The sequence below is a fragment of the Dermacentor silvarum genome, chromosome 9 (assembly GCF_013339745.2).
Source record: "Dermacentor silvarum isolate Dsil-2018 chromosome 9, BIME_Dsil_1.4, whole genome shotgun sequence".
Lineage (NCBI taxonomy): Eukaryota > Metazoa > Arthropoda > Arachnida > Ixodida > Ixodidae > Dermacentor > Dermacentor silvarum.
The window spans coordinates 136,163,505-136,181,047 of record NC_051162.1 but is presented as its reverse complement, the minus strand read 5'-3'; the positions used below and the strand labels follow the sequence as shown (position 1 = coordinate 136,181,047).

The 17,543-nt window shown below is 45.2% G+C and overlaps 1 protein-coding gene across 1 annotated transcript in view; it reads right to left on the bottom strand.

The window, feature by feature from the left end:
• Nucleotides 1-17,543, bottom strand: part of LOC119464421 (isobutyryl-CoA dehydrogenase, mitochondrial-like) — a 71,433-nt gene that overhangs the window by 53,498 nt on the left and 392 nt on the right. The window lies entirely within an intron of this gene.

The window sequence follows — 17,543 nt, the reverse complement described above, 5'->3', positions numbered from 1 at the left end:
ATGGGTGGTACTAGGGGGAACCCACGCGTGCGTTGTTCTGAGTGCGAGCGTTCCTACGCGCTGGAAGAAACGCGGTTTAAGTCAACACGCGAAGCGAATGGTGCAGATTTTATCTGTAGGATGTGTGTGCTAGGGTCGCGGCTAGACCGCCTAGAGCAAGACAAAGATAAGTTAGCTAAGCGGGTTGGAAAGCTAGAAAAGGAACTTGAAATCGAGCAGAAGCAGAGGAAGGAGGCAGAAGAAAAGCTAGCTAACGCAGAAATCCAGCTGAGCGCCACCATTCTGCAAAGCAATGATGAACGCATCGAGGCGAGCACCGCGAACGGAGCTGGCTCCGATGCGAGTGCAGAGACAGCCGAACCCGCCACGCCGGGAAGCAGTGGCGGAAACGTCAGTGATAATCACGAAGGGGATACCACTGACGCGGCCGGGGAAGAAAACAAAGCCAAGGGCAAGGTTAAGAAAGGAGGGGAGGGCATTGTGACTTCGGGGGCAGCTTTCGGCGGTGAGGGGGAAGGAAAGCGTCGAGTTGTCTTTGTTGGGGATTCCAACATGCGTAAAGTAGAACCGGCGATAGCAGAGAGGGTAGGGGCAGACGAACGAGTCCAGGTTAGCGCGCTTCCCGGAAAGCCGATTAGAGAGGTGATAGCGAAGGCCAAGGAACGCATGTGGGACACAATGGAGGAGAGACACCTAGTGGTGATAATGGGCGGAGTGATTGACGTACTGAACGGACGAGGAGCAGGAATCACAAAGCAAATAGCCAAAGGGGTCACCGATCTGCGGAATGTTTCAAAAGAAGTACAAATCGCGGTGTGCACGGTGCCAGAGGTTGAAAGGCAGGGTTATAAAATTGAAAGGGCAGTTCTTGCTGTAAACAGGAAAATTTGGACTCTAGCTAAAGCAATGAATTTTACGGTCATTGATATCAACCGAGAAGTGCACCGAGCAGGCCGCGAAGGCGCTTTTGTGCGTGACGGGATACATTTTAGTGAAAGTGTAGCAATACCGGTCGGAAGTCGATTCGCGGCACGAGCTGTAGCTTTTTTAGGCGGGCCCCAGGCAATCAGGAAGCAGGATTGAGTATTGAACATAGCGAAACACCAGTAAAGGGCAGAATTAGGCGACCAGGAGTCAGGAAAAGACGCAGAAAGGATAAGAATAGAGAAGGTAAAATTTGCTACAATAACATGCAGGGTGGTCGTAAGCAGGAAAAATGGCTGGAAATTCAAACGCAACTGAATGATGAAGCGATTAGCGTGTACGCCTTGACCGAAACGCATCTACGAGATTTGGAGCAGCCGCCTGTTATTGACAACTTTGTATGGGAAGGGTGCAACAGAATGACCGGGTAAAGGAAAGGCGGAGGCGTAGGCGTACTAATTAGGCGAGGTCTGAAGTGGCGAAGGGTAAACGAGACATGTAAAGAGCATTTATGGATTAGTGGTACATGGCAAGGTAAAAAGACGTGGCTGGGAGTAGCTTACCTAAGGACAGATAGTGATAGCAGGGAAAAAAATAAGGAATTGGTCGATTGCATTAGAAGCGATATTAATGAGTTCAGTAACTCGGGCCAGGTGATATTAGTGGGAGATATGAACGCGCACATGGACGATTTAGACGGATATACTGATTACAACGGCTCTCTAGTGCTGAATTTGTGTGATGAACAGAACCTTATAGTAGTTAACAGGGAGAATAAGTGTCATGGACAGGTAACGTGGCAATGCGGAAACAGGCAGTCATGTATCGACTACGCCTTAGTCTCAGAAATGGTCTACGAACAACTGGAACAAATGATAATAGACGAAAATGGAAAAAATAGCCTGGGAAGCGATCATAGACGTTTAGCATTAACGTTTGGGAGAGATACCAGCGCAGAACATGAACCAATAGCCTCGGAGTTTTTAAAAATGAATGACGAGCAAATAACAGAGATCGCAAACAACATAGAGAAGAAAATTGAGGCTTTTCCTACAGCAGTCTGGGAATATAAGGAACTGGTGGAGGTTAGGCAGCATGAAATAAGGCGGACACGGCAATACAATTGTTGGATTGGAAAGAGGAAACCACGTAAGTGGTGGAACAAGGAAATTAAACAAGCTATAGAAGAGCGTAAAGAGGCATCTAGGGTTCATCGAGAAGCCAAAAAGTTGGGATTACAAGAAGAAGAGGTGCTCCTTAGATGGAATACATACAGAGAAAAGAAAAGGGTTGCGAGTGAGCTCGTGCAAGAGAAAATTAAATGCGCAAGTGAACGTTGGGTGCATAACATTCACAAAAGAGACAAAGGCGCCCCAAAAAGATTCTGGAACCATATAAAAGCACTCGGAGCTCCAACTAGAAACTCGCAAACGGCTATAAGGGATGAAGACGGTAACATCTATGAAGGCGATGATGCGCTGCGGTACATCACAGACGTTATCAGGCATAACTTCGGTACGAGAAAAAGTGTAGTTCAGACAACAGATCCAGCAACAACAGAGAGGCTTGAGAGATCAAAATTCAGCATAGAAAGCTTCTATTGGAAAAAGGCAGCAGAAAATGTCCCTAACAACACGGCAGCAGGACCCGATGAAATCCCAATACAGCTAATCAAAAACCTCGGTCCAAAAAGCAAGGCACTGCTGACTAATGCCATAGAGCAAGTGATTAGAACAAAGAATATTCCCGTTGCATGGCGTGAAAGCAAGATGAATCTCATCTACAAAGGCAAAGGAGATAAGGATAAGACGAGCTCGTACAGGCCAGTTACAGTAACGTCGGTGATATATAGAATGGCAATGCAAGCCATAAAATTAGAACTGTCGAAGTGGGTGGAGGAAAACGGTGTATTGGGGGAACTACAGAATGGGTTCAGGCCAGGCAGACGCTTAGAAGACAATATGTTTGTACTAACTCAGTGCATAGAGATTTCAGTAGCTCAGAAAAGACCTTTATGGGTAGCATTTCTAGATATTAAAGGAGCTTATGACAACGTAGACAGGGAATTGTTGTGGGATATTCTTCAATACGAAGGCATAGATGACGATTTCGTGGAGCTGCTGAGGGAGATATATCGAGACAACCAAGTACAAGTGGCATGGGAAGGCCGAAAAGGAAATGAAATGGTGGGAATTCACCAAGGATTGAAGCAAGGATGCCCTCTGTCACCATTGTTGTTCACGCTTTACGTCAAGGGCATAGAAAGACGACTGGAAAACAGCGAATTAGGTTTTGATTTATCCTACATGCGTAATGGACAAATGGTGCAACAGAAGGTCCCTGGATCGATGTACGCAGACGACATTGTGCTACTAGCGGACAATAAAAAAGATTTACAGATACTTGCGAATATCTGTGGGAACGCAGCGACAAATCTAGGCCTTAAGTTTAGCACAGAGAAATCAGGGATTATGATCTTTAATGAACACACGAGTAACTTCGTGGTGTCAATTCAACAGCAAGTAATACCCATAGTGAAGCAATATAAGTACCTCGGCGTACACATAAACGAAGGAAAGAATTACTCAAGCAACCACCAAGATAATCTGAAAATAAAGGGGAAGCGGAATGCAGCATTAATGAAACACAGAGCACTGTGGGGCCACAATAAGTATGAGGTGGTGCGTGGAATCTGGAAAGGAGTAATGGTGCCAGCGCTAACATTCGCAAATGCCATTATATGCTTAAAATCGGATATATTGGCGGGTTTAGAAGTTAACCAAAGATCAGTAGGCCGGTTGGCTTTGGGAGCACACGGTAATACGACAAATGAGGCAGTGCATGGAGACATGGGTTGGGCCTCTTTTGAAGTCAGAGAAGCACAAAGCAAAATTAGTTTTGAAGAAAGGCTCAGGAACATGGATGAAAATAAATGGGCGGCTAAAGTGCACAAGTATCTCTACATGAAAAGCGTGGACACAGAATGGAGGAAGAGGTCAAGGAAGTTGGCAACCAAGTACAGGATAATCGAAACTGTAAATAGACAACCAGGGGTCATCAGAAAGAAAGTGAGAGAAATAGAGACCGTGAGTTGGATGCAAAGAATGGAAACGAAAAGGACAATGGAGATTTACAAGAATGAGAAGAAAGAAATTAGAAGGGAAAATCTGTACGATAACACAAAGGGCAGTGCCTTGCTATTTGAGGCTCGAGCCGGTTGCCTAAGGACGAAAACATATCGGAACAAATATTCGGAACTAGATGAGACATGTGTATGCTGCAGTAAAGATCCAGAGACCACTCAGCACATCCTAATGGAATGCGACGGGATCCACCCAGCGAGAACCGTAGGTAACGTGCAACTACCAAAAGCGCTTGGGTGGAAGGAAACATAAACAGATCAGCCGTAGAGATCAGTAAGAGACGATTAAAGTACTGGTGGAAAAAAAGCAAGGAAAAGATGGATACGACCTGATCTCTTAAAATCATAGGCAGCGGTACAAGGTAAAATTTTGAAAAAGGTATACAAAAATGCGAGATAAAGAACATGTGTAGTATACCTGATTAAATCAAGCAGGCTAGGTGACTATTTGTCGCCACCCCGTTTCAAAGGGGATGCCAATAAATCATCATCATCATCATCATCTTAGGGTGCCTCGATTCCCAGCGCCGCCGTCCAGGGTGGAGACAACCCCGCTGGCGCCGCCATATTGTGTCACACGAGCTGAGACTCAGCTACGCTTGCGTTCATAAAGTGTTACTCGCGGCGCGCTTCCAAGTGCTTTGCCTTGATGAGGATTTTTTTTATCGGTGTCCCATCTGCATATCTTTATAACCAATAGCCAATACCAATAGCAGATAGAGCTCGAATGCCTTCTCTCGCGTGCAGGCTTTCCATTGGCATGCTGCGCTTGAGCGCGCGGAAATAATTTTCCTGCAAAACTTTGGCTTACGAGTGTACGCGTTTCGGGCAGCATCATCCTGACAGAGGCTGGAGTGCAAAGAAGGAAAAAAAAAATAGCGTCAAGGGACATCGGTGCTTTTGTGTGCCTTTTTATTCGGCACAATTTCTCGCGGTTTCTTATAAAGCGATATTTTCATTATAGCGCGAATTATAGCGCAAATCGTCTCGCGCGCAGCCGTAGTATGGCCCTTCTAGCCACCATAGCCGTAGCAAGGGAGTTGAGGAGTTAGGGTGCCTCGATGTCCTCCTCGCCCGCCGCTGCGGGCGAGGAGGACATCGAGGCACCCTATGAGGGGTGGGAGGCGCGCGCCGCGGTGCGGCGAAAGCAGCGACCACGCCCCTTTCCGCAATTACACCCTCTCCGTCCGAATGGGACGGCCGGAGCTAGGGTTCCTCGATGCGTGCGCCTCCCCCCGGCGGAGGGGGGCGCACGCATCGAGGAACCCTAGCTCCGGCCCGTGGACACAGCTCCGTGGACACAGAGTGGAGGAAGAGGTCAAGGAAGTTGGCAACCAAGTACAGGATAATCGAAACTGTAAATAGACAACCAGGGGTCATCAGAAAGAAAGTGAGAGAAATAGAGACCGTGAATTGGATGCAAAGAATGGAAACGAAAAGGACAATGGAGATTTACAAGAATGAGAAGAAAGAAATTAGAAGGGAAAATCTGTACGATAACACAAAGGGCAGTGCCTTGCTATTTGAGGCTCGAGCCGGTTGCCTAAGGACGAAAACATATCGGAACAAATATTCGGAATTAGATGAGACATGTGTATGCTGCAGTAAAGATCCAGAGACCACTCAGCACATCCTAATGGAATGCGACGGGATCCACCCAGCGAGAACCGTAGGTAACGTGCAACTCCCAGAAGCGCTTGGGTTTAAAGTGGAAGGAAACATAAACAGATCAGCCGTAGAGATCAGCAAGAAACGATTAGAGTACTGGTGGAAAAAAAGTAGGGAAAAGATGGATGCGACCTGATCTCTTAAAATCATAGGCAGCGGTACAAGGTAAATTTTTGAAAAAGAAAAATAATGATAGGTATACAAAAATGCTAGATAAAGAACATGTATAGTATACCTGATTAAATCAAGCAGGCTAGGTGACTATTTGTCGCCGCCCCGTTTCAAAGGGGATGCCAATAAATCATCATCATCATCATCATCATCACCTAGCCGGAGCAACCCCGCCGCGCGCGCCGATCCAGGCGGCCGTGCGTGTACCAGACCACAGCTACATTCAACTGTAGTGCGTATGCGCAACGTTTGTGCACGACAGGGCATGAGTGCGCGCTCATATGCTCCAGTCTGACCGTGTTATACGTGGTGCGGACCGGCTTTGTATTTAACCTACTTGACCGACGGATACCATAGCCACATCCAACTTGCGCATTTTGAAGACGCTATAAAAAAAAATGTGGTTGATCCCTCTTATATAGGAATCGGTATAGAACACGAAAGTGAAACGTGTCTTCACAGAAGTAGTGTAATGTTTATTGCACATTGATATATAATGTCTATTGGTGTTTTGTGGCTAAAGCGCCCTTAGGCGTTGATGCACCCACGCTGACGCCTGGTGGCACGTCTCCTCCATCACGACTACCAACGTCGATGACCATGAGCAACCGTCGTGCATATGGAAGCTGCACTACGCTGCACACGCTAGCACAACGCGAAAGACGAAGCACGTAACTGACACACTAATACAACGCGCAAGACAAAGCACGTAACTGAATCGTCACCGAGTCAAATCAGCGCGTACAGCGCGTCGTAATTGCAGCCTCCGCGATGAACTTCAGAAACATTTTCAGAGCTAATTGCGGAGGCCACGCTCCGCTGTGCTGAGTACGGTGAACGCCACCTAGGTGGCGTTGGTAGTGCTTCTTGATGCCAGCGTCCCTTCGAATGCTGGCATCGAGGCGTCGTAGTGCTGAGACCACCGAAGCGTTCACTGTCGGTGCGCGTTAGTGTCATAATGCAGTACTTCTCTTTTCTGCTCGTAGGCGGCGGCACCGCCCCGAGCAAGAGCGCGGGTACACGGAGGAGTGTTAGATATATAAGGCGCGTCTGTGTAGCTCTCTGCAAATTCGTTTGTGGCGCAATGGGTTAAACGAGGTTGTTGAGTCGGGCCGTTTCCTGGAGGCCCGTTTCTCGATTGAATATTTAAGTGCAGTGTCTCGTAAAAAATTGTATAACGATTTATGCGATATTGTTCTCCCAATTCCATTGTACCGGACTCATTTCTCGGGCGGAAAGTGGCGCAAGGTGCTGAAACGTGTAAAAAGCTTGCCTGTGCGTCCCGGGGTGAAAACCTTCTTCTTTAAATTACATGCAGGCGTTTTGCCAGTTAAGACTTGGCTTTCTGATAAGGGATTATTCGTTCCGTGGGGTGACCACTGTTTCTTGTGCCGGAAACCTGAAACGATTGAACACGTGTTCCTGGAATGCTGGGATGGCGTGTTCTTCTGGGATGTCCTGCAAAGGACCTTAAAGAAGGATTTCCCTTTGGATGCACAGGGAATAAGGTACCTAATGGTTGATAATGAGGATGGTTTTCCATATGATATTACTATGTTAATGGCTCTGCATAGTATTTGGACGTCACGCATGGCTGTTCGCCATGCAGACGTTGATGCTCGCCCTGCAATAGAGTACTTTCGCGAGTCTCTCATTTCATTTCTCGAAATGGAAAAAGTGAAAAAGTGCGTACCCGATTGGGTGCCCCGTATGGAAGGCTTGTTACACATGAAACAGTTCTAAAATTATGAATTTGTCACTACGTTGTTGACTGTTATGTCAATGCAATAAAGAAAAAAAAAGCAATGGGTTAAACGCTCGGCGATCTATCGTCGCGGACCGAGAGGTCGTGGGTTCGATTTCCAAATTTTGCATGTTTGTGGAACTTTTTCTTCTGGTTTCTTTCTTTGTATTATGTTCTATGACGTATTTCCGTGACGGAAATACGTCAGTGAAGTCTTGGTGGACCCCGGCATAAAACACTTTCGTGTTAAAAATGTGGTTGATCCCTCTATATAGGAATCGGTATAGAACACGAAAGTGAAACGTGTCTTCACAGAAGTAGTGTAATGTTTATTGCACATTGATATATAATGTCTATTGGTGTTTTGTGGCTAAAGCGCCCTTAGGCGTTGATGCACCCACGCTGACGCCTGGTGGCACGTCTCCTCCATCACGACTACCAACGTCGATGACCATGAGCAACCGTCGTGCATATGGAAGCTGCACTACGCTGCACACGCTAGCACAACGCGAAAGACGAAGCACGTAACTGACACACTAATACAACGCGCAAGACAAAGCACGTAACTGAATCGTCACCGAGTCAAATCAGCGCGTACAGCGCGTCGTAATTGCAGCCTCCGCGATGAACTTCAGAAACATTTTCAGAGCTTATTGCGGAGGCCACGCTCCGCTGTGCTGAGTACGGTGAACGCCACCTAGGTGGCGTTGGTAGTGCTTCTTGATGCCAGCGTCCCTTCGAATGCTGGCATCGAGGCGTCGTAGTGCTGAGACCACCGAAGCGTTCACTGTCGGTGCGCGTTAGTGTCATAATGCAGTACTTCTCTTTTCTGCTCGTAGGCGGCGGCACCGCCCCGAGCAAGAGCGCGGGTACACGGAGGAGTGTTAGATATATAAGGCGCGTCTGTGTAGCTCTCTGCAAATGCGTTTGTGGCGCAATGGGTTAAACGCTCGGCGATCTATCGTCGCGGACCGAGAGGTCGTGGGTTCGATTTCCAAATTTTGCATGTTTGTGGAACTTTTTCTTCTGGTTTCTTTCTTTGTATTATGTTCTATGACGTATTTCCGTGACGGAAATACGTCAGTGAAGTCTTGGTGGACCCCGGCATAAAACACTTTCGTCTTAAAAAAACGGTATTCGCATGGGTACGCGGGGAATAGCACCATGCTTGCAAGAAGAGTAACGAAAAAAAGTAAATTACTCGCGAAGTCGAGTGAAATCCGCACGTGCAGTGACCGCTTCGCTCACTACTACGCGCTTTTCACTCACGCTCAGTACAGTGGTTTACCGCCATATGCATATGTATTTATTCGACAATTTTTTAGCCTTGACAAAACTTTATTATGAACAGAGCATAGTGAGAAGGTGTAAGGGAAACAAGAGAAGGAGCAGAGACGGCCATAACGCCCCAATTTTGCTCGCCTATGTCGCTTCAGAGATAGCGTACACGAACAATTCTTGCCTGTACGCTATTTAAATTTAAAAAAAAAAAACATCTCTTCAATACAAACTTCGCGCACGATGTACCTTAAGGTTCACCGTGAGCGAAGCTTGTTTCAAATTCAGACATTCGATAGAAAAGCTATTCCAGCCAATAGGTAAAGAAACATATAAAAAAGGTGACCAAATATATATTTTTCTACATTCAAATGAATAGATAGCTACCACTGGCCTAGCCATTTACTAATTTGTTATGCAAAAGTTATTGCCGCAATAGCCTTGTTTTAATAATCCGTGAATCCTCTCTGAAATTACCAACATGTGACTTCTCATGATATCACAGTTATTGCTTAACGTGTGATTTGTTACGTAAACTAACAAGCATTCATGGCGCGTGACGATGTTTGTGCTTGCATTATATTGAGTGGAAAATCGTATTGAAAATTACTGTGTTTGATGCACTACAAATATCGCTATTGATTCTACATATCCCTAAAATAGTTCCCTTCAATAACAGCAAAAAATAAAAAAAAGTTTATGTTCTGGTGATTTGTTGCCTCTTTCATTACGTAACTACAAGTACGTAGTAATTGATCAGTAAGTATATTTGCTGTGTACGAACCAGCGAGCATACGCAATAAATATTCAAAGTTACTTTCCTGTTAAAATTCGCTTAGTGTTTGCGCTCTTGCAACACAAGCAGGCGAAAGACTAGTTGCACATTCGTAATGCATCACGTTCGTTTTCTGACGTTCGCTCTTAATTATGAAATGAGGTGTACGTACACAATGTTGCACTGTTAGCGTTTCATTTATTTTGGTTTGTCTTGTTTTTTGCCGCGTATATTTCTCGCGTACCCTTTACCTATACGCGCCGTGCTATAGCTTAGTGGCTTTGGTAGATTGTACTGCTAAGCTCGAGGACGCGGGTTCGATTCCCCGCCACGGCGGCTTAGATTTCGATGGAGACGAAATGCATAAAACACCCGTGTACATAGATATAGGTGCACGTTAAAGAACCCCAGGCGGTCGAAATAACCATATTGTGATTTTTGAATGTAAAACCACAGAACTTATTATTACTATTATTACCCTTTACCTGTGCTCTCAGTTCTTCATGATATATGGGTAAGTTCGACACGTTGAAATCGAGATTGGCATTTAACACGTTCTTATCGTCACACCCACACCATCAGAGGGATTTCTGGACGAAAAATGCGGGTTTGCACCACACGTCATATTGTTGTCGTTAATCGCGACGTGAATGCAAGTATGTCAAGTTACTAATGCCATGACCAATCAGTCATCTTAGTCACACATTTGTGCCTTTCCACGCTATACTTTGGTATATATACCAAGTGAACGAGACGCGAGAGTTACGCGGTTTGTATTTATTTTTGGTACCGCGGCCCCGCCGACGGAAACATTCCGCTTCCCAAGAGCCAGTTAAGGATTTCGCCTTAATACAGAAACAGCAGAGCGCGGGAGGCAGTCTTGTAAAACAAATCGAATGCATGAAATAAAAGAAAGGAAACGATAGGGTGTAAAAGCGTTAGCATGAGCTAGCCATATCTGCCACGTTCTCCTGGTTATCATCGCAATCTCCAGCGTATTTTCTTCTGCAGCACGTTCACGTTGCTCATTCCACGCATAACCAATTGAAGTAAGCGCGCGGAATGCGTTACTCAAACAGCCGCGTAAGCGCGGACCAAGCGAGCTACAAGGATATAGACAAAATACCCGTATTCACAGCCGGCAAGCGCGTTCTCTGTGCGGTGAGTCACTGCGGTATTACCTTGCGGTGACGTGGTACTTAATATATCCAAAATTATCGTGATGCTGGCTAATAGCACCCAAAATATCAGGCTCGTAGCAGACGCCCGCCGCCTTGGCGCGGCTTCCGCAGCGGAGAAAGCCCACGGATGGATGGATGGATGGATGGATGGATGGATGGATGAGGCTGAACCCTTTAAATCGGGCGGTGGCATACGCCACCTAGCCATGACTATTAACATAATTTGTACTTTGTGGTGGGTGAAATTTCACCCCTGCCTTAATTTTATCCACCAATCAGATAACCTCTGTTTGGTTATTTCTACCCGCTTAAAGTCTATTTTGCCTTCACTGTCCCTAAACCCCAATGCTTTGAAAAAATCAGCCCCGTTGCCTTGCACTGTAGGGTTAAGCCCCTTACAGAAAAGTATCAGGTGTCCAGCCGTTTCCTCTTCTTCTCCACACGCACAGCACAACGTGTCTATACCTTGGTACTTGACTCGGTACATCTTAGTCCGCAATACTCCCGTCCTGGCTTCAAACAACAAAGAGCTTCCCCTAGAATTATCGTAGATATTTTCTTTGGCAATTTCTTGCTTGAAAGTTCGGTATGTGCCCAGTGCTGATTTCGTCTGCATCCCTGTTTTCCACAGACCCCTCTCTGTTTCCTTAACCTTTTTCTTAACCGCTGTTTCCTGGTTTGCACCCCTCCTGCAGTCCAAATATTTGATTGACAGTTTTCTGGTCAGCTTCCTCCATTTTGTATCAACATTCCTCATGTACAAATAACTGAAAACTCTCCTTGCCCACCGCTTTTCTGCCATCTCTCTCAATCGCTCCTCAAATTCTATCTTGCTGCTGGCTTCCCTGCCCTCGAATGACGTCCATCCCATGTCACCCTGTACCCCCTGATTTGGTGTATTTCCGTGTGCTCCCAGAGCCAGTCTACCTACCCCTCGCTGCTTAACTTCCAACCTTGCTCGAACCTCTGATCTCATGCACAGGACCGCATTGCCGAAAGTCAAACTAGGGACCATCACCCCTTTCCAAATCCCTCTCACCACTTCGTACCTATTGTAATTCCACAGTGCCCTATTTTTCATCACAGCTGCATTTCTGCTACCTTTAGCCGTCACATATTTTTCATGTTCCGTTAGGTACTCAGCCAATTAGGTACCGAACCACGGGTTCGGTACGGCAGCGCCGCGGTGCGGGAGTTCACAAGAAAAGGTCCTCGCTCCTCCCATGCATTCGCGCAGCGCTTTGGACACTCTCCAACACACTCGCTTGGGTTTAAAGTGGAAGGAAACATCAACATATCAGCCGTAGAGATAAGCAAGAGACGATTAGAGTACTGGTGGAAAAAAAAAAGCAGGGAAAAGATGGATACGACCTGATCTCTTAAAATCATAGGTAGCGTCACAAGGTAAATTTTTGAAAAAGAAAAGGATAATGAGAGGTGTTCAAAAATGCTAGATAAAGAACATGTATAGTATACCTGATTAAATCAAGCAGGCTAGGTGACTATTTGTCGCCGCCCCGTTTCAAAGGGGATGCCAATAAACCACCATCACCATCAATATTCTAGGTCACTCTAACCGCGCCAAACGCGGACGCGGTGCAGTCTGGGTAACGTCGTCGGCGCGAAATGCAGCATGCATTTCGCGCCGGCTGCTGCATCCGGGAAAATAATCAGGAAAGAAATACACGTTTAACAACAACAATACCATTATTTCACTAAAGTTTCGGCAGGTAGCCTGGCCTTCATCGGAGTTTCCTTTTCTCACCACTACTCGCAGGACAGTGTTAACGTTCCGCATGTAACCGACTCACTGTCTGCCAACGCACACTCACCCGTTTTTACATTTCTATAGTAGCCCTGTCAGACACTGTAAGACGGGCATCCCGTACAGCCAAGCACACCGCATAATTCCGCTACTCAAAAAGCCGGGTGATGAATATACAATAGACAACATTAGACCTATTTATCTGACCTCAAATCTCGTAAAGTTAATCGAGAGAGTTTTGTATGGTCACATCGATAGGTGGATAGGCGAGAACCAAATCTTAAGTGATTCTCAAATAGGATTCAGGCCCGGCTGCTCAATTTGGTGTGCTCATGTTGACTTGGAGAGTCGAATTCAACTCGCTCGCCGCAACAACCAGTACGCGGCCTTAGTGACATAAGACATTGCGAAGGCGTATGACAGTGTCGATCACAGTACCTTAATCAACAAACTCGAAAGTGTGCGTCTCCCACATTATATAATTGCATGGATTCAAAATATTCTAAGCGGACGCACATTTTATTGCTATCAAAACGGTGTTTCTTCTCACAGTTACAAACAGACAAGGGGCGTTCCTCAAGGTGCAGTACTTTCCCCCGTATTATTTAATATTTTACTAAATCACATCCCGACACATCATGACGTAAAGGTATACGTATACGCTGATGATATCGCATTTTCTCGGTATCAAATGATGTACATAGATTATATAAAACTTTGCAATCGTATTTGAATCAGATTGAAATTTGGCTAAAAGGAATACAAATGTCGCTAAATGTCAGCAAAAGTGCAATCATTGTTTTTCCCTTAACTTTTCCTATCCGAATAACACTGTCGTATGGCCAGGAGGTAATTCCGCAGGTGCAATCGTTAAAATATCTGTGGATGATTTACACAGAAAAGCTTAATTGTAAGACGCACATAGAAGCACGCGCAGTTGGTTTATTACGAAGAGACAGCAGAAATCGTTTTGGAATGCGCAGGGAGACCTTGCTAATGATTTATTGTGTGTATGTCCCCCGCATTCTAGAGTTTGGATGCGTGTTATTTTCTGGAGGTCCTACTTATAAATTACGCCCTCTGGTTCTTTTAGAACGCGAATCACGATGTCTGTCTCGGCCTTCCAAAATATGTAGCGAATAATATTCTTTATCATGAAACTCACCTGCCTTCTCTTCAAACTCGTTTTCGTATACTGACAGTCCAAACATTACTGAACATATATGCTTCTCCCCAGAGGCGCTCCTTCTATATGTTTATTACAGAACCGACTGCATTCTTTAAGAATCAATGGTCCAGACTGCATTGTCCCCAGGTAGTTTTTGTGCAGAAACTATTAGAGCCATTACAAATATCAATCCGTGATGTGGATTTACAAAATTTCCCTACTGCGACAGTAAGCGTTGAATTCGATGATTTATTTCCTAATAACGCTAAACTCCTGCCTATTCGATACCTAAAAAGTTTGTTAGATGACCACCTCGAGAACCACCAAATAAATGCAGTAATAGCCGCAGATGCTTCTGTCAGTGAAAAGAAGGCAGGAGTGGGTATTTTTTCCGCATCATTAGATTGGTCTTTCTCCCTTCGACTACCCGACTTTACGCGAATATTTCAGGCGGAGTTGTTAGCGATCATCCTAGCTCTACGAAAACTTCCCACATCTATTACTTCAGCCGTAATCTTAACCGACTCCTTCTCTGTTTGCTCCGCTTTATCAGTGCACAATTCATCTATCATTCTTCGAGAATTTCATTCATCCATGCCCCAATATTTACGCCTTATCCATCTGGTATGGGTGCCAGGGCACGTGGGGCTCACTTTAAACGAATCAGCAGACGCACTAGCAGCGGCATCTCTTAACGGCCCGGTACTGAGGATCCTAAGACCTTCGGCATACGTCACTTCTGCGAGATTTAAAAAATTTTCTGTCCAAGAAGAACAGGCCAAATCATGTGTACTCAATAACACCGATTTTCAGCACCTTAGGTTTCCTTGGCACAGCAGATGGTGTTCAACAAGAAAATTTGAAGTGTCGTTTGCTAGAATTCGTTGCCGAATACCAACGCTTAATTTCTATACCCATAGGTCTGGTTTGGCGCCTTCCCCTCAATGCTTTTATTGCAATGAACCCGAAACTATGTATCATTTCTTTATAGAGTGTCGTAGGTTCACCATGCATAGAAAACGACTTCTAGAAGGTCCCCTTCGCCAACTTGGATTGAACATTACGTTACCTATCATTCTATCTCTGGGGGCGTGGGCACTAGGACACTGTAATAGGAACGTATGTGATGCCATATTTAATTTTGTAATGGAAACAAGGCGACTGCCATGCTAATTTTTTTTTTCACAAGACAACAAAAATATTTGCTTCAAATTTTCAGACGCTATAGCATGAAAATTATTAATTAACGATTAGAATTCATTTATTATCTCATTCTTAAGTAAGAAAATCCCATTTAAGTATCCTTCATTTTTCTTCCCACTGCCGCCCGATTCATGGCCAATCCCCCGTAGTGGGTTGTGCTATTTCTATAGGCACCAAACCAAACCAAGCTAAGCGGACACCCCTATTGCGCAATACTTATATTGGTTTCAAAGGTAAACATTCGGTAGAGATCTGTCTGGTTGGGAGCAACTGAATTAAAGAATAAAGAAACTCCAACCAACATTTATTTTTAAAACCCAACGTTTAGGAACCCGACCAGCTCCTTCATGGGTGAGATGGCGTGATTTTAAGATAAATTTTGGTTGGTGTTTCTTTATTCTGCAATATACATTGATTTGTCTGTGCAAGAGTCGATCGGTCGGCAATAAGTCGTGCTTCTTCGAGCAAAATACATTTTATTTGTATTATCAGGAGTTGGAATCCTCCAATATGTATAGTATACGGCTGACTCGCGACAAAAAGTTTAGGCATGCTACAAGAATCAAATTGCATCATCAGACACTAATTGTATCGTACATAGAACTGAAGAGCATGAAAGTAGTCTCGACTTGAGTGATCATGCAAGTATATGTCTTGGCAAAAATTGCAATTACTGCCAGTGGCGCACCGACGGGCGGGTTTCGGGGGTTGTAACCCCCCCCCCCCCCTGACGCCGAGTTAACCCCCCCCCTCCCCCCTTTGTTTAACCCCTTTTCTTTCCTTGCACCTTTGAGTACTGCAACTAAGATGTACGACACGCAATCGTCTGCACACTCGCAAACTTGCGCAAAAAGGCATTTTTTTTTTACAATTTCCCGTGAGGAAATTGAAATTAGTGCTGTTTAGATGGTATTGGCAAACTAAGGCAAACTGTCAACCCCCCCCCCCCCCCCCCACCCCCCTGGCAGAGGTCCTGGGTGCGCTACTGATTACAGCCATATTTTGATCAGTGTCCTTTTTACCCCGCCCTATTTTCTGGGCGTGTCAGCTTCTTCTTCTTCTTCTTTTTTTTTTTTTATTTTTTTGAGTGCAACCTAATCACCGGAGTTTTACACGTCTCGAGTCGATCCAGCGACATGTACACCCGTGAGCAAAAGTATACGGACCAGGGGTTGCGCGATAAAGCCGATTTTTTCCTCTGCATTTGAACGCAACTTGAAATTGAGGACTGCAGTCCAAACTTGGCATTGCAAACTTTTCAGTGTACTCGTCAATTCCAGTTTATGCTTGTTAATTATCAAGAAATTAAGTTTTTTCAGCGACCCTGTGGTCCGTATACTTTTGCTCGCGGGTGCACTTTTGGACAATAAAACATTTGTAAGCTTTGTCATTGTAGCAGCCTCATGACATGAATTCCTGCCTGTCGCGGGCTGCAAGTTGAAAGATTGCAGCGCAGTATTCTTACCCCAAATTTTGCCCGCAATGTACTTAATGGCATACCCACAAAGTTTCGCTGAAACATGCATGCAGCCCATCCAGGAATTACGGATGTTGCGGCTCTATCGCCCGGCGATGTCTGCAAACTTTCGACCTCTAAGCTTGCGTCATTGAAACCCTAGAGTAAATAGAATTCCGTCCTTCTAGCTCATTTGCAAAGCATGCATATTCCGCATGCCTGTCTATTCACATAGCGTTGATGACTGAAATTCAAAAGCAGTGGCGGGCTGGTTGCAAATGCGTACATAAAACAGCGCTTGCGATTGGCAGAAACATGGCCGTACCTAGGAATTATTCTTGGGATCGGTATTGTGGGAACAGCGGCAGCCATATTGAAAGATTTCTATTCACTTATTTTCATGTGGGAATAAAACATATCGCTTACATATGATTGTGCAGACATATACGTGTAATGCATATACTGATATGTACATATAATAATAGACACGTAAGTTGTGCTGAGAAGTACACCACTGTGGCGATAATTTCTGAGGGTGTCGGGACCCCTGGTAACGGGCCTGGGAAGAAAAAACACAGGCGGCAGTACGCTCCAGCATGCATATGGCTGTGGCTGTCGAAAATGACGAATGATCGCGACTATTATTAGCTGCGTCATCTTTTTTGCCCGTAATGCAGTTTTAATTGTGTGCCAATTGCTTGACAGACTTTAGTCACCATTAAGACGCATTTAATTGCGGGTCGTCAATAATTGATATAGCGCAACGCCCACCACGACAACTTGGAACTTTATCATCATCATCATCAGCCTATATTTCGGTCCACTGCAGGACGAAGCCCTCTCCCTGCGATCTCCACCTAGCTGATTCAAACTTTATAACATACTCTGCACATCACAGTTTCTCGGAAAAAGCTGCACATATGTGATGTTCGATTGACCCACGCAGTAGGTAACTGAAAAAAAAAAAAAAAAAAAAAAAAGATCTTTTCTTTTTTTAAGTTGCGGCGCTCATCAGAAATCATTGTCGCAAAAGTTTTCGCGTACCCGCCCTGCTATCATGCAAGTTGG